Raw genomic sequence first — 24,261 nt, forward strand, 5'->3', positions numbered from 1 at the left:
TCTGGTGTAAAGAAACTTTTTGGATATGAATATTTTTTGAACATTATATAACTTTAATTGAAGAGTATTATATTACTGTGCCAATATGAGAAATAAGGAATTTTTCATTTTTGTTTGACTTTTTTGCTAGACTACCATAGCATTTGTAGCATCATCTTTTGCTAACTCAAAAACAAGCGCAATAAAACAGTAAAGAGATTTTTAAAGAGACTGACACATATGCCAAGTACTTAGTAAAAGTAATCAATATAGTTGTACGGAGAGATTTTCATTTTTGTGAACCTGAAAGAAAAAAACTCTAATCCACAATCATGCAACAAAGGGTCAGTCATACACCAAAGAACATGATGATTGTGGTGGTAACTATTTAGTTGCTTATCTAGTAGCACAAGACTCATGTTCTGCTGGAAAACTTTTGGCCTAGACAGACAGGTTCATCTCTCTTGAAACTGAGAGTGTTGTGTGTCAAATTTGCAGAGGGGTTACAAATTCTAGGTATTATCTAGAAAACTCAGGGGAGCTGAAAACCCATACTGCTCCAGCATCACCAAAACTGGGACTGAAGTGCTGAGGGGGCTGACTTGAGGCCTTGGTCCATGGATTGGATGAGATGTGGAGCTCCAGGGGTCTGAAAGGGAGTCCTGGTCTATGGGTGGGGTGAGAGGATCCACAGGGACTTAGCCTGCGCAGTCAGATTGGAGGTGCCCTCAGGGCTCAGGCATACAAGTTGCTAAGTCCCAATTTTAGAGCAGAAGCACTTGTCACTGGTTGTACAATTGACAGAAAACACAGGACTGGAAAATAAAATAGAAGCATGAAGGCTCTTGATATCTGGCAAGGCAAATTTTTCTCTATTTTATTCTGTCTTGATCATCCTGCCTGGTTTCTCATTCATGCCTTTTTAACAAGTGTCTATGTAATTGGGTTTTCAATTTCTGCCAATTCTCCATGAAGGACAACAACTCCAATAAAAACAATTAGCAGTTGATTGTGATGGACTCGACAAAGTTATTGGTGGTTGAAAATTTTTTGAGGTAGGAAGATTTTCACTCTTTTGGTGTAATGAACTTTACCTTCCCATTTTGTGCTCCGCTCATGGAGTATAACAAAGAACAAGAAGCTGAAAAATGAACTATCAGTTTTCTCCTATGGCTGTTACAGATTGCCCAGGCTCACAACCATACAAAAATACATTTTGAAATCCTAATAGTGTCTTGATCCCATTGTGTGTGTTCTGAGATCTTTATCTTATATACACTAAACCAATAATATTAACATAATCCTTCTATACAGTTACGTTCTGTAATGGTGATGTGTGTTATACTTTGCTTCATTAATGAAAGTAAACTAGATTATAGTGTAAATCCAACATAATTTTAGCAGTATTTTTAAACAAAATCAGCTGTTGTACATAGTTAATAATGTTCTGTAGGCATTTTTAAGCAAGTCTAAGGAATCTGAAGCTTGGGCTAACTTACTTAAATATCTCTGACATTAGTTCTCCATAGTTTGGAGAGTCACACATGAATGCTAAAATGTGTCATGGAACATTGAAAAAGAAATACAAAAAATGTAAGAGTATCTGGTAAGAGATCATTTTTCTATCCATCCAAACTTCATTGGAAACTACTACACCAAAAGCCCCTGATGATTGTGAGCTTGGGAAATCCAACATACAGTTAGTGAGCTAATAGGTGAAACATCTCAATCTGCTGTAAAGAGCAGAAGCAGAACTCTGTGTTAGACCATTAATTCAGGAGACAGTTCTAAACCAGATTATTACTTTCTGATTTGAATACAACACATGTGGCATTATTTATGATTTGGAAACTCTTACATAATTAGAGACTTATCATCTTTTATAATCTGCAGATTTTTTTATAGTGAAAGAATAATTTATTACACATTAAAATTCATAGCCTCATACATTTCCTTACAATTGTACACTTGCAGGACATAACTATATTTATCTGTGAGAAACATACCCCCCAAATTAATAAACTCTTAACAGAAAAATGTATGCCAGACTATATTCATTGTTTGATTCAAAACTGGGCATCAATTGCTTTCCCATGTTGGAACCTGAATTAATTTGCCAAATTCCCATTCAGATGAATTAGTTCTGCATAAGCTATAAGATATTACTTAGATTAATGTGTATTCAGCACATTACCCATAATGATGGTCAAATTAATTCATTAAAACTTTGACCATCTTTAGAGATAATATCCCCAAGAAACATTAATCAAGTAGATACTTCATATAATATTCTATATAGTATTGAAGTTAAATTACAGTAAGTAACTCCATAAGAATTTCAAAACAGTAATTCAATCACATTATTTTTCAACTGGAAGTAATTCAATGTTATTATTACACAATCATGCCAATATTTGTTACATAGAGGTGACTGCTTCTGATACAGGATATAGGATATATACTAAATACATACTGGAGTAGTAAAACAGATGGTAATGCTCTTTAACATTAATGCTTTTTAGATTCTGGATGGAAACACTTGACTCTCCAGAGAACAAAAAGAAATAGGGTTCTAAAATGAGCTGAAGTACAGATCAATAAACTAATTCAGACTGGCATCAGAAATCAAGATATAATGTTCCTCAGTTTGCAGTCCTACAAGAAATATAGGATACATCAAATTTAATATTTCTGGATCTGACACAGGCGCAGCAGTTGCTATGTTCCTATTAAAAACTTTAAACAAATCAATAGAACTTTTTTCTCAAGGAATTTAATTAGATTTTTTTCACTTATTACACCTATAAAACATGTTTGACGAAAAACAAATGGACGTCTCTGCATGCAAACTAAAACTACTTAAAACAAGACTGTCAGTTCGAAGTCTTATGTCAGATTTGTTTAATAACATAATTTGTCTTCACATTTGTCAGTTACGTTTTAGCTAATAATAAAGCTTTGATAATTACCTACCTTTAGAAGTGTAACTTCCATCTAAACCATTTATCGTATCTTGTATTTGGGCTAAAGAAATGTTGATACTCATATGAAAACCTTATTCTTTCCTGACGGCTCAAGTTTCACATTTATTTCCCTTGTATTGCTACTTACCGATGGGAAGTACTGATAAGCAACTTCCAGTTTCAAGTGCAACTAAACTACAGTAATCGTTTAAAACCAGGTTGGTGACAAGATTTAGGTAACCAATGCCAAAATTACTACTATATTAGCCCTCTTCTATTGGGCAGATAGTGTCTTCACATTTTCATGAAGAGATTGTAGTTTTCATTTTTGCAGTCATGTCATTTTTGCAGTCAATGCTGGGAAGTGAAACAGTGTGAGTGGTATTTTTTGCATAGTTTTCATAGCCTTCAGCAGCCTAGCTGCTAACCCTCTTTGCTATTCCAGTTAGCATGAAAGAGAAAATCAATTATCTTTTTGTTTATATCACATTCTATTGGACAAAAGCAATGAAAGATGGACAGAACTACTTCCTCATTTTAAAAATGAGTAATGCTTTATGTAGAGTAATGTTTAATGCTCTGCAAAGCTTATCCTATTTAAAACAAGAGGCCTACAGTGTATTACTATTTTTGGATGGGAACCAATTTATAATTATAATAATAATAATAATAATAATAATAATAATAATAATAATAATAATAATAATAATAATAATAATAATAATAATAATGTTGATATTTTCATATTATTATATGTTTTCTAAAGGAAGTAGGGTTTGGAGATATTTTTTTTTTCCCAAAGGTTTTCAAATAAAGCATCATATCCTCTCAAATTCATACTCAGTTTGGCAGAAAGATGTTAGGTTCTTAAAAATGTCTATATTATGAGGTCAATTTGAGGAAAATATAAAATGGACATTTCAAGACAAAGCTTATTTTTCCAGGAGTATTGAACTAGCAACATGATCGAAACATTGCAAGAGTATTTACCCAGTACATGACACAACCTTTGTGGATGTTATTTATACCTCCTTTTTGGTTTTAAATTAATCACAGGAAGCTATGCAGTCCTTTCAACCTTACCTTTCAAAGCAAGGTGAGAATTTCAGCTATTTCAACTTGAGTCTATCTTAATTCTTACAATGTGCATGATCAATTTTTCTGATCCACCCAGTAGATTTGTTGAACCTTAGATCATATCAACGCTACATCAGGTAACCGTCCTGTCCTTCTATTGACTATGTGCTATTTTGTGATGAAGCTCCGTTAATAATGGAAATAAGGCTTTTAAAGTAATTTCTCAGCACAGCTGTCTTAACAGTTAATCTTAATTCGGCAACAAAAGAATAATGGGTGGTGAATTTTTGGAAAACTTCTTTCAGAGACCTGAGTCAACCACTAACAACTAGTGTAGTAAATGCATATAGATTATAATTATTCTAGAGATTCAGATACTTTCTCCTCTGAACTTTGACTTGAAGAGGCCTTTATTGGAAATGTATTTGCTAATGTGAGTAATTTCTTTCAAAAAACATACACACAGTTTAACAGAACAGGACAGCCTTTTAAAATAATTTTATATTACATAGAGTTACAGAATATTTAAATTCCAAAACTATTTTTAAAATCCTCCAGATAATGTCTTATTTTTCATTTGTTTCTACTGATAATTTATTCATCTTAATTATTGATTAGTAAATTAGTAGTTGAAATTAATAAAAAGCATAAAATAATTCTTTTTTTTTTACCAATACAGTGGGAAGCTTGAAGAATTTAAAATATTGTAATTTAGGCATAAATCTAAACTACCGGAGGGCATAGATTTACAGATAAAATAATCTTAATTCAGGTGGAAACCCACAAAATTTTATGATGAACCTAAACCTGTACTAATATAAAAATATTGTATGTTATTGCTTTTGACATAGTAAAGGTTGGACAAATTAGCCTCCAGAGATCCCTTCCAACCTCAGCCATTCTGAGATAATAAAGACACTTAAAAACACGGAATACAAGGATCTCTAAATTTTTTTGTTTAGGTTGATTATGAGCATCCATGACAGTGAGTCACTCACCCAGTACCCTGGGTACTAATACCCTCTCAGTCATACTTCCATCCTTGCTAAAAAGTCAATAAAAAATTAATATTTCAAAATAATAATTTCTGTCCTTTGTGATCAAGAGTGCTAATCAGGAGCATTGTGAAGTGGCGTGGGTGTTACAACCTGTCCCAGAAAGGGGGGGTGGGGTGGTAACCCAGGTTCTTATTAATAAATCCCCTGGGGTGGATTAAAGTGAAACGGCACTGAATAATAGGTGTTTGAAAACATATATATGTAGGGTTTATTTTAGAACAATTTTATTTCAAAGGTAAACAGGTATTTTGCCATTTTGGGTGTTATCATCTATATCTCTCGTCTATAGTAATATGGCATAAAGACAACCTTTAGGGAAAATGCATAAGGGAGAGAAAGGAAAGACTGGATAAAGGTAAGGGAGAGTAAGAGAAAGAAAAGATGAGAATGGAAAAATGTATACAGTCACTGCCCACAGGGTCCAGCAATGGAACTTGGTGGTTGCTGCTTCCACGTCCGTCAGTTGAAGTGGTGGCCTTGATCCATTGAGGGTGGGGGAAGGAAGTCCCCACACTCAAAGAAGTTATGAGTTATTATATCCATGGATAGTGTCACAGGCCATGCCACGAGCCTCCAACGTCTCCTGGGCCTGCGCAGAGTTCCTGTGAGAGGCCTGGTAAACATGGCTCTACTTGCCTTTTCAGGACTTGACACCTTTAGCAGCACTGGCAGGAGGGATGGGTCCAGCTGCCTCTTCCCAGCCTGCAAAAGTCCCCTGGGAATCCTAGAATGCATAAACCATTAACCATTTCAGTCTCCGACAATGGAGAGGTTTCCGAGTATGTTAAGGTCTAAATTTGATTCCATGTATCCTTTTCAAGTTCTCTTTTCCTTCTGCATAGTAGAATAAATACAGTTTTGAAAATCATTTCATCTGGGTTTATCACAAGATTTATGCTGTATCAACTATAAAAAGCATACTTTCTAAATTAGGTATTAGAGATACTATTGCAATTTATTTGTCTAGCATACGTTCTTTTACACAGAAAAGGAGATAGATATCATCAGTCATCCTCTGATAGCTTATTTTGATGTAGTATCATTAACTTAACCCCATTTATGTGGGAGCACAATCAGGTTAACTATTAAGTAGTAAACAAGTCTACGAGTGGGTAAAGATAAAAATTATGTTTACTGTTGCAAACATATATCAACATATGACCAGCTGTTTGAAAATTAATATTATCAAAGAAACTCATATTAAAGATATCCTGGACAGAATTCAGCTTATGCATTTTCCACTTGACTGTGGAGAAAAAAAACCCAAACATAATCACTTACCTGCTGTAGAATAAAAAGCTGTGTATAATTTCTTTGATTTTGCAATGCAATTCTAATAAAAAAAATGGATGAAATGCATTCCCTATACTAAATGCATTTCCCTATACTAAATGAATTAGTCTCTTAATATATCGTGTATCAAGAAACAAACCAAGTTTCTACTATTTCCTTTCAGACCTGCATAAATCCCTTGTTTTTATGGGCATACCTAAGCTTCTCATTCTTGAAGTTTAGCTGTAATTGTAAAAGACAAAACAGGCTAATATTCAGCCGAGGAACAAAACCATGCAGCGTAATCTCAACTACAGTGATCATAGGCAAATTCATGCTGTCATCTTAATATGTGTTAGGCAACTACACCACTAGCTATAACACATTCACTGAACTTTTAGAGTTAGTAGGCACAACCATCAACCAGATATAGAACATATAAAAGGACATTCTATTTAGTTCTTGAACGTAATTTTTGAAGGCTGTCAATAACAGCTATAAAGCCCAGAGACACTTTGCATTCTAAGGATATACTTTGAAAATGATGATGAGATAGCATTGGTGTAAGTTCTGTGAAAGGCTAGTCTGACTGCTTTTATTTCTTCCACTGCACCTTAATATGTATAATAGCTTTCAGTTCTTCCATTCAAACGTAAAATTAGTAGATATATGACCATGCCTAATGCAGTAGTTCTGAACAGCAGAAATCTTTATTGTAACCACTGTCTCACAGTGGGAGAAATAATTGGCGGTTCCTGAAAATACATGTAGACATGACTTTGACTTTAATTGTGGACCTGATTTAAAGAACTAAATGGAGTTGACAAAGAATTTCGCTTCTAATAAGTTTCAAATGTAAGTCCACAACTTTTCTTTAAGGCCAATGTTGGCCCTAAGTTTACACTGTGGGAATATTAAAGCATTACCACACCTTCTGTGAGCAACTTTGACATAAAGTATTGTAGTGAGGTAAATTTCAAAAATCAAACCCGAGTCTGAAGCCTGACTCCAGTAACCTATGAGATTAGAAATTGCCAGTGAATTTCAGAAGAAAAACAGAGATATGGGCAGATGGTTCTTTTTACTTCTCTTTTCAATAAACTGCATTTCAAGAAGCTTTTATCTGTGTTACATTCAGATTAAGATAAATAAGAGAAACAAGGAAGCCAAATTTCTAGTTGGTAATGAATAAAAAAGTTGTCTGACCTTACATTCCATTAAAAGAGTAGCCACCCAGTCTGGTTTTAGACTAGTCAGCTCATGCATTATAATATAGTTTTAGAATACCTTTTTAATGTTGAGTTTTGCTATATTAATTATATTTCTTTCCTACAAACTTAAACTTTGTTTTCTGGTTAATTTTTTATTACAATTTTTTCTTTTTATCTTCTCCATCTTTTCTATGGAGAAACATGTCTGTTTGAGGCTCCTGCAGTTATCAAGCAATTATAGGTCTTCAGAATATTAATAAACATGTTAAATTTTTTTTTGAATGTCACCATATTATAAAAACTGAAAGTAACATTCATATTCATATGCGACTTCAGCAGCTGAAAACCCTATTGTATTGTGTTGTATTGTATCATATTTCATGTGATGCTATTTTATTTAAAATTTGTTTATTTTACTTTATTTTATTTTAAATACTTCATAGCCTTCTTCCAGAATAAACTCTTTATTATTTTTACCCCTTAAATATGAGATTTTATTAACTGTGGTGTATTTGTAGCTCTTGTATAGATACAATAATACATGTGTACTCATCTCAATCCTTGAAATATTTTCTCTGAAGACAATATTTCTCCAGGTTTACCCTTGGTTCCAACTGAAGTTTTTAGGAGAAGAAGTAGGATCTTTTTATGGTTTTCTGATTATTAAAATCAATAGTAGCTGAAGACTCCAAAAAGGACATGGGATAGATTGTGGGACAGACATTAACTACACTACCTGGAAATAATATAGCTGGTGAAGGCTACCTTCTCTTATTTTGATAGGTGTGGGCGACATATGAATGAGAAGTATTGCACTTAACCTGACATGAGTAAAACGATAACAAACCTTCTATAGTCAAATATTTATTAGCAAATCTAATCAATCTAATAAAAATATGAGTCCTTATCATCATCAGTCTAATTGCAATAACACTAAGAATAATCGTAATGCCAACTAATACAGAAATGATAAAAAGTGCCCTAAAGTTATTAAACTAGACACTTCACTAACATCTATCCAATTCCTCAGGTGTTATCCACATCTCTTGGATGTCCTTCTGGGTCCTCAGGTGACGGTTTCACTCTGTCTCAGCTGAAGAGGAGGATTACAAGCTTTCGGCACCCTTAGAGCTTCACTTGGAGGAGTCTGATGTTTATGGAGGAGTTTTCTTCCTCCTTGGTCTTTAGCCTACTTAAGTTTATTTCTGTGTGTTTACTAAGCACAGGCCACAGCATGATGGTACACATGGCACAACCTCAGTTCACCCTGGGGAGATGAATTACCCACTCCCAGGCAGCCAGGGCAGCTGGCACCAACCAGATCAGGCCCTGTCCCCATCTCCTGACCCTGTACCCCTGGGGCACTGCAGAACAAGGAGGTTTCTGCTGGTGATGGCCACATTATATTTATTGAGCTGCAACACTATTCCCATGGGGCAACAGGACATAATGAGAGGACATTCAAACAAAAGCTGGATCTTATTTAAAGAAATACAATAATTTCTTGACTGTAAGTTGGATACAAATGTCTTCCCTCACTTTTGAATTTTGAGGAGGAGGAAAGTAGCACCATAAATAACTGAATCACTGGCTGTTTTGAACTGCCAGAGATGAACCATTGCAACTGCATTTAACTGCCCATCCACAAAGACTAACCAAACATAGACAGAAATATTTTATCCAAATGCTAAAATTACAGTGGCTGTTTATCATAAGCACATATAGCATTACAGGATAAGAATTACCAGTTATAAAGCCTGCTCCTCTCCAGTTTGCATCTGTGTTGGTCAGTTGGTCATACCTGGTGTTTCTATTCCGAGTACCTCAGGTTTCATCCTGAGCATACACTTTCAAGGCTTCTGCTATAATCACAGGATTGTTCACTTAATATTCTTAAGGAGGTGTCTGCTTAGTAAGTTTTCCCATTGCGGTTTCTTGACAACCACAGAATGTTTTAGTCCTGTGCCACATGGATGTTGTTACAGAATCATCAGTCATGTTATGTAACAATGGTAAACAAACACATAAAATATACATCTGTCTATATTTAATAGCATCTATTTAATTATGAGAGTCTTATGTGTAAAGGTTTGATTTGATTATTTTCCAGTTATCACGGGACGCAGGTAATACTGACAGAAACATTTAAGAGGAATTATGCATTATTTCAGCAGTGGTTCTAAAGGCAAGTCATTGCATTTAACAAAAAGAAGTTCAAATTCCCACGAGGAAATAGTCTCTTAGTACAAAGAAAATATTGCACATGGCCTTAAGAGCCTTTGATATTTAAAGACCATGTGACTCCAGCATTGTTTCAAATTGGCAATTAGAACTAAATTACAATGCCATTTAAAGAGAACTAGATAGGCTCAGATTTCTTTTTTCTTTACTGGAAGTCTAACAGCTTCAGTTCATTTCACAGTGTTCAAAAGGAGAAACTTTACAACTGCCAGTAAACTTCCTAGAAAAGAAATTTCTACACTCAACCATTAATATTTAATATCTTTAAACCACCTGGCATGTTACTAGAGTCTTTGCCTCAAGATGGAGATGCATCATATGTTGACAGGATTAAAGTTGAGATGTCTGGCAATGATATGATCAAAGGCATCTAATCATGGAATTTCCATTAAATGAGAAATACTCATATATAAAAGAAAATAAAATTATTTCAGTCAAATTCCATTTTCAGGTACTAAGACATTTATGAGAGATCCATTCAGAAAGAATTCTTCAGTCATCTCTGGATGGTGTGATTTTTCAGAAGTGCCAGCTGCCTAGGTTGTTGCGTGTGGTGGGTTGACCTTGACTGGACACTAGGTGCCCACCCAGCCGCTCTATCACTCCCCTTCCCAGCCAGAGAGGGGAGAGAGTAAGGTGGAAAAACAACTCATGGGTACAGATAAGGCAGTTTATTTAAAGCAAAAAGTAAAGCAGAAGCTTGTGCGCACAAAAGGAAAAGTTAACATGGTTTATTCTCTACTTCCCGTCAGCAGCGATGGTTGGCCACTCTCGAGAAGCAGGGCTTCGGCATGCGTGACAGTTCCTCAGCAGGCAGTCATTGCAGACAATGAATACCCCCCTTCCTGCTCCTTGCCTTAGCTTTTATATCTGAGCTGATGTCATATGGTATGGAACATCCCTTTGGTCAGTTCGATTTATATAGTTAATACTCTAAGACATCAACATTGTTGAGAGGCTTTGTTGAATTGCATCTAAAGTACAGTGTAAAGACTCTTCAGAGTATGTACAATTGTTAGAAGCAGAAAGAGCAAAGACTGCTAACCTGAACAAAGGCTTTTCATGTGTTGATATTTCAGTCTGGGAAAGAAAAAAATGAACTGACACAAGAACTTATTGAGAAAATTTGGTCAAGGAAAAATATAGGCAGGACATGAGAAGAAAGTCTCATATCCATTAGAACAGTGAGGTCCTCAAATAGACCTATAGGCAAAGATATGGGGAAAACAAGCACAATTTTTTTGTGGTAAGGTATATGAATGAAAATACAGCTCTAAAATACTATGCTCTAATTATATTAACTTTGACATAAAAAAATTAGGATTTATCCTATCTAGTGTTTCAGGTCCAAGTTTAATGCCTCAGATGTTGGCATCTGTATCTAAGGTAATAATCTGAAAAATTTTACCAGTTAATGAATAAAACCAGGCACTTTCCAAATATATTTAAGCTGTTTTATTTTAGAATGAAATGAAACTCATTCTCAAAAATTATGCTTGTGCTATTACTAATCAACTAATTTAAAAAAAGACAAACAAGGGCCTTAAAGATACAATACATACTAATGAAATGTTCTTCCTTACATTGTAGTAACAAAATAATGTTAAGAATTCAAGGTAATTTAATAGTGTGTCAAGCTGACAGAAAGACCATGTTTTAAAAAGTCCATTTTCAACCATGATATCAAGCATTTGAGACTCACTTTGTCATTTTATGTTTTGTAACCTCCAATGTTTATTTTTTGCTTCTTGTCTGTACACATTTCTTCTTCAAACAAATGCATCTTTTTAATATTTTCATTATATAGAATACGTTTCTTGCAAGAAAGTATGTTTTAATTTTCAAGTTATTTGCAAGAAACCAACAAAAAACCTGAACAACCTTTTTAGTGAGAGTTTGTTCAATTTTTCATTTTCTTTAAAATGCACATCCAGAAGACGAATACTCCATAAAACCTTCACATGCACTCTAACTTTTTAGATGTAATGTGTTTTGATTGGTTGGCCATTTTTTTATTTTATCCTCAGAGGTTGTAATAGCCATGGCAGCAAAGTACATGAGCAGCCATTAAAACAAAGAACATGAAAAAGGTCAAAGTAGCATTATGCTGTTTGGTTTTTACACAGTGTTTGTTGAATTGAAAATCTCATTCTTTCAGTAATGGGCATTGCTGGAGGAAAAAGTGCACAAGTAACACAATCTAAAAAATTCCAATCCTCATGAGGTCTAGTTAGTACAATTTCAAACAAAAGAAATAAGACTGCTTTTGACTTAAACTTTATGTTGTTTCCTAAGAAACATTTGCATTTCAATAAAATTGATTTACATTGTATTAACAAAAACATAAACATGAAAGAAATAGTTGCAAAAAAGTTTCTTACAAACATAGTACATCAGACTTCATAACTGAGTAGCAATTCTTTCTTTATATATTTGGTTAAGCAACATTGTGTTTCTAAAACGTTCTTGAATATTCATATGTTACTTTATATGGTTTTATGATTCTATATATTGAGAATACATCGTTTCCTTCCTTTATATAACAGAAATCAAACAGGTGTTTGCCTACATTTTTCTATTATTTGGACTTACCTATAGCTATGAAAAAATTTATGTACAAGTAGTAGTATAATAGAATTCCTCATCCTAGGAACAGCAGATCTATCTAGTCTTAATATTGATTTCTCAAGTGGTAAGGAAAATTCAGTCCTTTTAATTTATTTATTTATTTGTTTGTTTGTTTATTCGTATATATGCTTCAGTTCCACATGTAGACAGAGTCTACCCTTAAGTAATTTTGAAGGACTATCAGTTGACAAAGATGGAATTTAAATTTTCACTATCAGTAGCTCTAGTTTTTTATGAAGACTATTTAGTTCATTTTATTTAGCAGTACTTCAGCTGCAATGTATTTTGTTCTGGCCTAAAGCCAAGAAACATTTAAACATATGGGTAACATAATTAGAACATTTCAAAATCTGTCAAGTACTGGTGGATTAGACTGACCAATTTTTTCTAACCTATTGCAATACTTTGCATTATGCTATTAGAAGAAAACATTAGGAACACTTCACTTTTTTACCTGCCAAGGTTCTAATGAGACATCAATTTCCGAAAACATTTCCAAAATAGGAGAAAAGAACCAAAATTTGTTAGAGTAAACAGTAAGCTATTACAGAAAAGTGCAATATACCCAATTTCAAAGCATGAGAGTAATTCTGTTATGAATAAATAAACAAGCTGTCCTTATTGCCAGTAGTTCCACTCAGCATCATTAAACAATTTTGAAGTAATTGCATAAATAAAAGTGTCAGGCCCTTAAAGTTTCTGTGAACATACAGAAGCTCAAATCATGCAGAAAAATTGAAAGCATGAACATTTCATACGGCAAGCCTTCAACAAGAGAGAAAAAAATCAAGTACAAAGCTGAACTCTAATGTTCAGTTTTGATATTGCAGTGGACAGTAATATCATTAATAGTTCGATTCTGGCCTACTCATGATGGGATGGTATCATGGGTCATAGCCCTGGCCCCTAATGTTCCAAGTCACCTTTCTGAAATGACAGGCAATCCCACATGGAGATACATTAAAAGTTTGTGAAAGATTTTGCTAGAAATAAAAGCTACAGGATAATTCCACCTGCGAGCAACAGCTGTTTGTCACCCACTGATCTCGGGTTTACACTAATTGCTATGCTAACAGGTTGTTGATGATTTCTGAAGTTCAGAGACTGTGCAGAAAGAGGGGGTGATTGATAGTAAATTTGTAGACAAAAAAGGGGAGAAAATGGATTTCAGGTTACATTGTGTACACTGGAATTTTCGCAAATAATCACTGGGTACCTTTTACAGAGTACTGCTTCTCCTTCCTGTTCAGTACTGCGAAAGTGTCCTAATAGTCAGGGAAGGTTTGTTTATCAAAGTCCTCTGGTGAGCTGCTGTTTGATACGCTACCGTAAATTTCTATCAGACTATCAGTTATTCACTAGAACTTATATATATTAGCGATTACAGGAAATTTTCAACCTGAGAAGCAATTTAACATCTTGTAAAATGGAAGAAAAAACATTGGTTGAGAGATCCCTTTTATTCCAGGTGAATATGAAAGAATACAAGGTAGATTTTCAGAAGCAGGGGCTTGTCCAGAGAGAAAGGTCTTCTAAAAGGGTTTAATCTTAGGCTACAGTTACAGCTTCCATGCTGGTGCTGAGCCTGCTGCAGAAAGATCTGTTCCAGATCTCTGTGCCACTGCTAATATTAAGGATTTTGGACTGCTGTTAAGGAGCACACATGTCCGGTTTTAAGGATTAAAACAGTGCTGATGGGAAACAGACTGTTTCAAACTAAAAATTCTCTCTCGGACTTAAGTATAAAGGTTATTAATTGTAAACAAATGGTTTAGCTATTGAACAAGTAGCCACTGGAAGTAACCACAGTACATTTTATACATTCTAATCAATAGTGGAAATATTAAAAAAAAAGTCACTACACGGAGACACACAAGTTGATGTAGCTCAAATTGAAGTTACATAATATCACTGTGACTCTGTATGTGCTTTCTCATGCATGTATTTACCATGTTGTAAAAAGCAGGTGTGGTTTATCAGTGGTGACACCTAAAGTCCATATAACCAGAAGTACTTCCATTTCTGAATATTTTTTCCCCCTTGATCTAAAAAAAGGTATCTTCTGTTTCTCTGCAGCTTTGGAATAAGATCTTCAAATGGCATTGACTGTGATCTCATACAGGGTGGTAAGTTAAATTAGAAAATTTTATTTAAACTTCTGTCCAAACAACTGTGTGAGAAGCATATAAAAACTGTCACTACCAGACAGTCTTCCTAGGTTTGTCCACTTTCTGAGCACTTTCCTCTTGGTACATCTATGTCCTCTCCTTTTTTTCAATACAATCCAAAATCATAAAGGGACAAGACACTCTTGATTCAGTTTTTAGACATAAATACAGGTTACATTTATATTAAAAGTAATAAAATACATAGTACAAGTTAGGAATACTTCAGAAACATTTTTTACATCTTGTTTAGCCTGTAATTAGCAAATAATTCTTCACTTTTTTCAGAGAGCATTAAGTCCACATCTTTTTCTTAATGTCTACATAGTATTTCATCATTTATTTCAGTATTTCCAGCTGCTATCAATTAGCTGATTAAATCTAAGTATATTACATTGAATTATATTCTCTAAAATCAATAATTAAAGTCACTGAACTTATTTAGTATCCAGTAGAGAATTCATTACACTTCATCAAATGCGTTTTTTCAGTATGAGCATGGAAGAGTATTGGAAAACAGCCTAAAAGCTCTGCTAACATGAAGATTCACCTAGTTAAGAACCAATCCAAAGTTGTTCAATTTTTCCAGCATCAGGTTATTAGAATAATGTATCAACAAGCATTTTTCAAATATTTTGTAGCCTATTAGTATAGCTGATTAATTTAATGAAATTAATGACAGAATACTTCTATATTAGTAAATTATAAAGAAGGATAAAGACAAATGTAAAAGGAAAAGAGTTCCTTTCAGCAAACGATTGAGATTCAATTTTACCTTCCAATTCATAGGACTGAATTGTGATTCTGAATCTTAGCAATACAAGAATGCAAGTCTAGGATGAAAATGCAGGTTATATAGACAGGCTTTTAAAATGCTAACTTAAAAAATGCTTTTCCTTCAAAAAAGAACCTATCTTGTTTGAATTTAAATTTAAACCTCTTTTTAGATTTCTGATTTTACATTTTTCCACTCTTTCTACTCATTGAATTTCATTGGTAGGTTAAAGGATTTTACAAAGCTGATGGAACTTGCACTGAAATGCACACAGAAGATCTAATTAATTATATCTTTGTAACAGAATGTCTGTGTAAAGACAAAGTTTATGTTCATAATAATTTATACTTGCAGAATCATAAAGCATCAGCATAGCTGGGATAGGCTTAATCAAAAAAAATTAAAATCAAAAGAAGTTGAGATTAATTTTTTTTCCAGACAAAAATCCACATAAAGTGCTGTTTTCTGAAGCAGGAGTAGAAAATGCCATCTTTTTCATAAGGTAATACAATTTCTTTCTGAAGTCAGATGACAACATCTTCTACCCTGGGATGACATTCTTACTGACAGAGATTAGTACATTCAACCTGAAAATACTGAAGAAAAGAATTGCAACATCTTCCCTATGATACGTCTTTTCAATTTTCTTATTGAATCAAGTTCAAAAATATACCAGAAGCAGCTGGGGGAGAAAAGAAAGGGAAGTGAGATATAACTCAGAAGAACAAGAGTCTAGAAATGTTCACAGGCAGTTTTGAGGTACAAACAGAATTAAAATGAGCCAGTAATATTTACAGGCAAAACCACTCAGCTCACTGAGCTATCTCCAATGCTTTCTTCGAATAGTTTTATAGTTGCACCGTTTCTAAAGCTCTCACCAGGGTTTAAAATATCACTAAGGTAATTTACCTCCTGATATGGCATTAAATTTAGCAGTTCTTAATGATCACATATAATCCATTTAATTCTGGTGAACTGCAGCAGTGTAAGTGAAAATTGATGGAAGACTGATATAATTATACCCTACCAATAACCAGATTATTTAAAGAGGCTGTCAAAAAGATTAAAATGTAAAGATTTTCTAAAACCATTCTGGAATAGTATTTAATAGGGATCTTTCTTTCCTCAAATAAAGATTTTTTTTTCTTTTCTAAGCTCAAAGATAAAGTAAAATAACCATAAAGAGAGCTAAACATTATTAAATAACAAAATGTTATCTATCAAAACAACATATATCATGGAATCATATTATCATAGAATGATATGGGTTGAAAGGAATTTTCAAAGATCATGGTGCTAGGTTGATGGTTGGACTTGATGATCTTAAAGGTCTTTTCCAACCTTAATGATTCTATTATACTACCATTCTCATCATCATGGTTAGGTTTCACAAATGAAGATTTGGGAAGGGCTTTACCCGCATTTGCTGCTGGTGGCTAAAGAGGCCAATGTGAGATAGACAAGTCCGGTTGCAAAAGGCACAGCAAAAAGACTCCTTGGATGGTATTGGCAAGACACGGCTCTTTCTGCGTTGTTTTTTCGATGGTGATCCTGCGTGTGCTCTCAAAGGAAGTAGCAGCGTTATAGATAGTGTGTCTCCAGACTTCCCGATTGGAGGTCAGAGTAGACCAATGATGAAGATCAGTGTGGCCAAGGTTGAGATGTTGCTTCAGGGAGTCCTTGTATCTCCTCTTCGGGGCTCCTCTTTTGTGGCAGCCAGTGGTAAGTTCACCGTAGAGCACTATCATTCCATATATACACTTGAAAATCAAGTTTCTAAGATGGCAATGTGTACTTTAACAATTATTAGCTACTTCTTTCTAAAATTTAATCCAGACTCTTGCTCTTCAATGAAAGTACCTTGATTTTAAGATGTAGTGCATAGGAAGTGGACAAGTATCCCTTGCGCTCCATCTGATTTTTGTGCTTAAAGGTATCACCTGGTGCTGACAATGCAGAACACAAAACGAATGTGCAAACAGGTACTCTCACTCTTTTATCCATGTTTCCTGATGTAACTCTCTCATTCTACTCTATAATGCTAGCCCATCGTGACACTGCTTTCAGAGAAAAGGTAGTTACTCCTGGAGAAAAACAGAATGTGGGAAGTATATCAAGATTTAGCCAGCCTTGGTGTCCTGTAGAGTCATAAGTTGGATTTGACATCAAATCTCTCCTTGAGAAAGACTTTAGCCTATTTGACTTACTGTAGCTGACAGAGGTGAATAGTAAATATGTATAGGAATTACGAGAATCCTAAATATTATTCATACTACATTCACTTGCCTAAATAACTGAAAAATAAGAATTAATATATGATAGTCTTATAAAATGCATGTTTCTTTTCTAAAATCAGGAACTAAATATAAAAAATCCTTAGTGCCACATGGATGCTAAATACTGAGTTGCTTATCACAATATTTTCAACATGATCTTTTCACCATAACTAAAAAATGTCTGTATAGATCCATAATTATGACACAGTTCTCAGAAATAAAATTAGACAAGGGAAGTAAAAGCGAAACAAATTTTTTAAATTCATTAGAAATATGCCTTATCTTTCAATTCCTCATGTATGTTGGCTTACAGCATTTAGAACATAGCTACTTAGCCCACAATTATCAATTATTCCAAAGCATATATAAATGAAGACAAATAAGGAATGACTTCATTTTGTAAATATTTATTTATAATTGCTTTTCAAAGTAGTGATAAACCTCAGCTTCTCAGACAACAGAGAAGGAGAGGAGAAGACAAAAATACTGGTGCTCTTTAATTCAGACACCCTGATGGCTTAGACACAGATTACTTGCATAGCTAAAGACTGTTTTTGTTACAAAGTGGTTATTATAATAATGAGTAGTGTGTAAATACTAATGAATATGAAACTTAAAAAGTAGTATGTAAAAATAATGTATTAATGAACAGTATGTAAACCAGTGTGTAAAATGTATTTTTTTTTACCACTCATTTACTCTCTACAACTACCTGAAAGGAGGTTGTAGCCAGGTGGGTATTGGTCTCTTCTCCTAGGCAACCAGTAGTAGCACAAGAGGGCACAGTCTTAAGCTGTGACAGGGCAGGTTTAGGTTGAATATTAGGAAGAAATTTTTTACAGAGAGAGTAATCAGACATTGGAATGTGCTGCCCAAGGAGGTGGTGGATTCACCGTCCCTGGAGGTTTTTAAGGTGAGACTGGATGTGGCACTTAGTGCCATAGTCCAGTAACCACAGCAGTGTTGGATCAAGGGTTGAACTTGATGACCTCAGAGGTCTTTTCCAACCCACTTGATTCTATGATTCTATGATTCTATGGTTGTTTCAGGTATTGTATATTATTAAGCATAGACTACTTCAAATTGAGAACACACGTAAAGTAGTTGGGATTGCTTCAACTAAGGTCCTGCACCTGGGTCAGGGCAATCCAAAACTTTCTATATTTCTATGATAAATGATACAATAAGGTTTATGCTGATTTATGTAAGAGTGGGTCACATTTCAGTTACAACAAAAAGCAGAATGTGAAATTTTCTTAATGTGGATCTAGGATATCGTTTGTAAATGATAATGACTAGAAAATGTATCATTCATTTCTAAATTAACTAAGACCTGGGTAATTCTCTACAACTGTCAGCTGAAGAAAATAATAACCAAATGAGCATATTTCAAACATTTTCCATGGGGTCTGAACTAGTCCAATTTCATATTTTTAATCTGTCATCTGGAAATAGACATGAAAGCTATCACTAGGAAGATTTATATATGCCATAAAAATTAGTGGAATGAGTTGTAATGCAGAGAACACACTCAAAAAAACACTATCTAGATTATTTGGTAAGTGATATACTTAGCATTTACTTTGTACAGCCATATTACGATTATAAATCTAGAAAGGAGGAATGCAAGCATACCTACACAGTGAATGACTGTTTCTTATATGGAGAATTTGTTTTCTTAGAAGGATTAGGAAAACTGGTTGATGCAGTTTAATGCTTGGTAGCCCATCTGCAAGGTAAAATGTTGCATTAATGTAATAGTAAATAATGAATTGTTAGGGACTGGTACAGCAGGATGAACTAGAACAAGTTTAGTGTATACTAGAACATGTAAATCACAATTATATGATACTTTTTCTTCTGTTTCGAATCATCTTAGGGGCCATGCATTTCTTTCCTTGTCTTATCTCATGTGACATTTCTCACCTGTGATAAGGAAGTTTACATTTAATTTGCACACTTACCTTGTGGACAATTTTAGTGTCTGTACAAAGGGCCTGTTTCTGATAGATTTTATTGTCATTATTTTTTTTATGAGCTGCTTTTTAGCAAGGCCTTTGTCTATTAGCAAATTTCTATAGTATAATGCATCCTGTGAATAAAATAAAAGTTAATATTAAAATGTTTGTGTGTGGAGTGACAGTGATTCTGAAAAGAATGTAGAGGTCATAATAGGCAAATCTGAATATGACATGGTAAAGACTTTGTCTGATTATGTGATATAAAAAAAAGTAAACATTAGATTTATGCATAGGGGAGTACTGACCTACTGATGAACCCCACAGATTGATTGTTGGAATGGATTTTTGAATATTATATTTTTCTAGTATCGTTTTAAGAGGGTGTTTAAAAAAGGTGAGGCATAAAAGAACCATGAAAATTAGTCTTCAGGTCAAGAAACTTTTCATTGAAGCAGAATACAGTCTCTTAAACATTTAAAGAAGAACTTAGTTGCAATATATGAACATATCTAGGAGGAAATTGGGCTAGAGAGTACTGGGACATTTCTTTAATCAGAAAACCATTATAAAGGCTTATTTTCAGAAATCTGTGCTTGCACTAGTGTACTATTTTGCCCAAATAATAAATATGGTTTCAAAGTCATGTCTATTTAACCCCTCTTGGGTAGACATGACCTCACAATATTGTTTTAAAAAGTTGTAGAATTTAAATGCTGAAAACTATTTAAAATGATTTTTTAAATCGCTCCCCATCCATGTTGTTTAAGGAAGGTAGATTGTGTCACAAATGCACTTTAATTTATGATGAATCTGGGCTGTATTTCACTATGGGAACCTCATAATCACTTATCAGCCTTTAAATACTGGCTCTTCACCAAAATGAGTACTATTTCTGAACATATTGTGCATATGCAAAAAAATGTCTGTCAAGTAGGCACTGCTGACAGTAGTACAAAAGTGTTAACACATTGCCACTTATTGTAGAAATCATATCTACAACTCATTGGTCATTCATTTGGGGTGAATTCACATGGGTAAGTTTGCTTTCTTTTTTCAGATTTTTTTTTTTAACATCCATCTGTTCACATAGATTCCACAGATTGTGCTTGTAGTTCTGGCTATCAGAGAACAAGAAGGCTTAGCAAGTATAGCTAATATACTTTAGAAGTAGTTTGAAAGTGATTTAAGAACATGGAGAAATGTGTAGGCTCCAGGCAATCTAGTACCTTAGAGAATGTACACATCCCAGAGCTGTAAACTCCAATAAATCGTATTGTGAACATACTGTAAATATTCTCAGTGTTCCAGCTGGCAAAATGTATTTTAATGCACGCAACATAGACCCTGTACCAGCATGATTTTTTGCTCTTGACCAAAAGGACACCATTACTTTTTAAGCAATGTTTAGGTTCTGTGTTGCATTCTTTGCCTTCACTTACAATACTGCCTTTATATCAGCATAACAGAACAAATTATTAGAAACTAAAATCAATATCTACGGATGAGTAGCTAAAATACAATACAAACCAAAAGTAACAGCCTGTCTCGTTTAAAGTCAATTGGACCTAGTTAGCAGTGGTGTGAACATAAATGTAAATTAATTATTTATAAAGATCTCTGTCCTTCAAAGGTTCATCAAGTCTTACTTGATGAAAAGATCCTACTAGAACTCTCCTCATAGACTATGATACAGATGTTTTTTCTTCCTTAGTAACAGAGAAGCAACATAGAACTTCATAGTTACTTTTACTTCTCGGACTAAAATTTAATTGGTGAGTGACTTTGATTTTGATTCATTATTTGTAGATCCTGACACATACAGGATTTTATAGGTTTAGTCATATATCAAAAACAAGACAAAAGATGAAGTGAATGAACAACAGAAATTAGAATGTTCTAATGAAATCAAAGAGAAAGAAATTGCAGATTCAGAAAAGTATTTCACCTTGGTACATAGAGCAGAGTGAGGGAAAGAATGTGTCACAGACTTGAGGGCATTGTTAGCTCTTGCTGCTCCTGCCTGGAAATGGAGCCCATTTCAGCACCACTAGGGCTGCTGGTCCCTGATATCATCACAGAAGACAACCACATTATCAGTCATCATTTACTCTTGGTAAATCCATGTTGACTGTTCCCAGGTCCTTATTGTCCTCCTTGTGCTCAGAAACATGCTGCCAGAAGACTTGTTCCATGATTTTCCCAGGTGTAAAAGTGCGGCTGAATCATAGAATAGACTGGGTTGGAAAAGACCTCCAAGATCATCAAGTCCAACCCCTGATCCAACTCCAATTACTATATCATGGCACTAAGGGCCACGTCCAATCTCTTTTTAAAAACCTCCAGGGATGGTGAATCCACCACCTCTCTGGGTAGGCCGTTCCAATGCCTGATAACCCTCTCCGTAAAGAATTTCTTCCTAACATCCAACCTAAACCTCCCCTGGCAGAGCTTGAGCCCATGTCCCCTTGTCCTATTGTTGGTTGTCTGGGAGAAGAGACCAACCCCCGCCTGGCTATAACCTCCCTTCAGGTAGTTGAAGAGAGTGATGAGGTTGCCTCTAAGCCTTCTCTTCTCCAGACTAAACAAACCCAGCTCCCTCAGCCTCTCCTCATAGGACTTGTGCTCAAGTCCCTTCACCAGCCTCGTTGCTCTTCTCTGGACCCGCTCCAGCACCTCAATATCCTTCCTGAACTGAGGGGCCCAGAACTGAACACAATACTCAAGGTGTGGCCTCACCAACGCAGAGTACAGGGGAAGGATCACTTCCCTGCTCCTGCTGGCCACACTGTTCCTGATCCAGACCAGGATGCCATTGGCCTTCTTGGCCACCTGGGCACACTGCTGGCTCATGTTCAGCCTCCTGTCGATCAGGACCCCCAAGTCCCTTTCTGCCTGGCTGCTCTCCAGCCACTCTGTCCCCAGCCTGTAGCGCTGCAGGGGGTTGTTGTGGCCAAAGTGCAGGACCCGGCACTTGGCCTTGTTGAACTTCATCCCACTGGAGTTAGCCCATCTCTCCAGTCTATCCAGATCCCTCTGCAGAGCCCTCCTGCCTTTCGGCAGGTTGACACTCCCTCCCAACTTGGTGTCATCTGTAAATTTGCTGATGATGGATGTAGTTCCCTGGATTTTTAGAACATTTGCTTTTTCCAAACATTAGGGGCGCTAATTTATAACTCCATGACCTTTCAAAGAAGATAGAAAACAGGCATCCAGCTGCTCTCTCAGTACCTTTGGATGTAGCCCATTTGGCCCCATGAACTTTTATAAAATTAAGTTTTTGAAAATAACCTCTCCCTTGATCCTAATCTGTCACTGGAAAGTGTCTTCTTCAAACCCTGCATCTGAGTGGAGAGGTCTATAATGGTGGTACATAAGCTAAGTTTCCAATTCAGAGTTCATAGTACTCCCAAACCACCACTTCCCAATCACCCTGCTGCAGAGCTTCTCTCAGTCCAGTCCATTTTGGGTACTTACTTACTTACTTAACTTACTGCAGAGAGTTGGGCACTCACATCAAAATTCCTGTCTTCTTACCATTCTATTCCTGAGCTCCCTGTTTATGTTTCTTCTCTGTGGAGGTCATTATAAACTTCTTGATAGTCTACTTGCATTATTTTCATACCCTAAGTCATCTCACCTTTCTCCTCCAGGGCAAATGTTTTGATCAGCAGCAGAGCAGAGACCGTGCTGAGAAGATGTAATTCCTGACAAGTGCTAGGTAGGGCTGATGTCCAGGAACCACCTATCTAAATTAATTCCTATGGATTTTGATCTTTCAGATATAGCTCGTGTTCTGAAGGACATTGCGATGGAAGACTCAGACTAAAAAGATGTGCCCAGCAGAGAACTGCCAGACAGACAGAACTCTTACTTTTGTTTGTTTGACGGGGCACCAACCTGTTCACAAGATCATAACAGCTTGTCTTGGGTCACTGGAAGCAAACATCTGCCAGGCGGGATGCAAATGACAGTGTGAGAAACAATGTCAGTGACTTCCCTGAGTCTCTTGTTTTGTCACAAATAGTGCAATCCTAGGCAGAACTTCCTCTCCATCTTAATTGCACAGCCTCCAAGAACTGCTATGGCTTTGTCCTGTCACTCTCACTTCTGCCTTCTCTTCACACTATGCCCTTAGCCCCTGTGTTAGTTGTCAGTATCCTGTGCTACCATATCATGAGTTGTCATATCCAACTGAACTCATGCCCTTAGCTGAACTTTACCTCTTAAAAGTAAAGTTCAGCTGCAAAGGAGTGCCACCTCACACATCTAACCAGATTTCACACAGCTGGATACATCTGTTTTTTTAAGAAAAACTAACCTTCATGTAAATAGGCATAAAAGAATACATGTCTAGGAAAAATTACGTGCGTGAGTATCTGTAGAGAAGAGACAAACAGGATACTCTGGAGATAGTACATTTGTATTTACACAAAGTTTTGCAGAAATTACTTGTCATCAGTAAAGATAATTTAATTAATCCACATCTATCCTTGATCCAAATACTGTGCATCACCATCGTTAGTCAGGGATTTAATACTGAATCAGAGGAATAGTTTTCAGAAACCAAATGTATAGACACTTTATTTCTGTGATTTTCTTGTCCTTTTTTCCCATGAATTTTGTCAGTTTCATCCTATGATTTCCATAAGAATCTA

This window comes from Pseudopipra pipra, chromosome 1 (genome assembly GCF_036250125.1).
Source record: "Pseudopipra pipra isolate bDixPip1 chromosome 1, bDixPip1.hap1, whole genome shotgun sequence".
Classification (NCBI taxonomy): domain Eukaryota; kingdom Metazoa; phylum Chordata; class Aves; order Passeriformes; family Pipridae; genus Pseudopipra; species Pseudopipra pipra.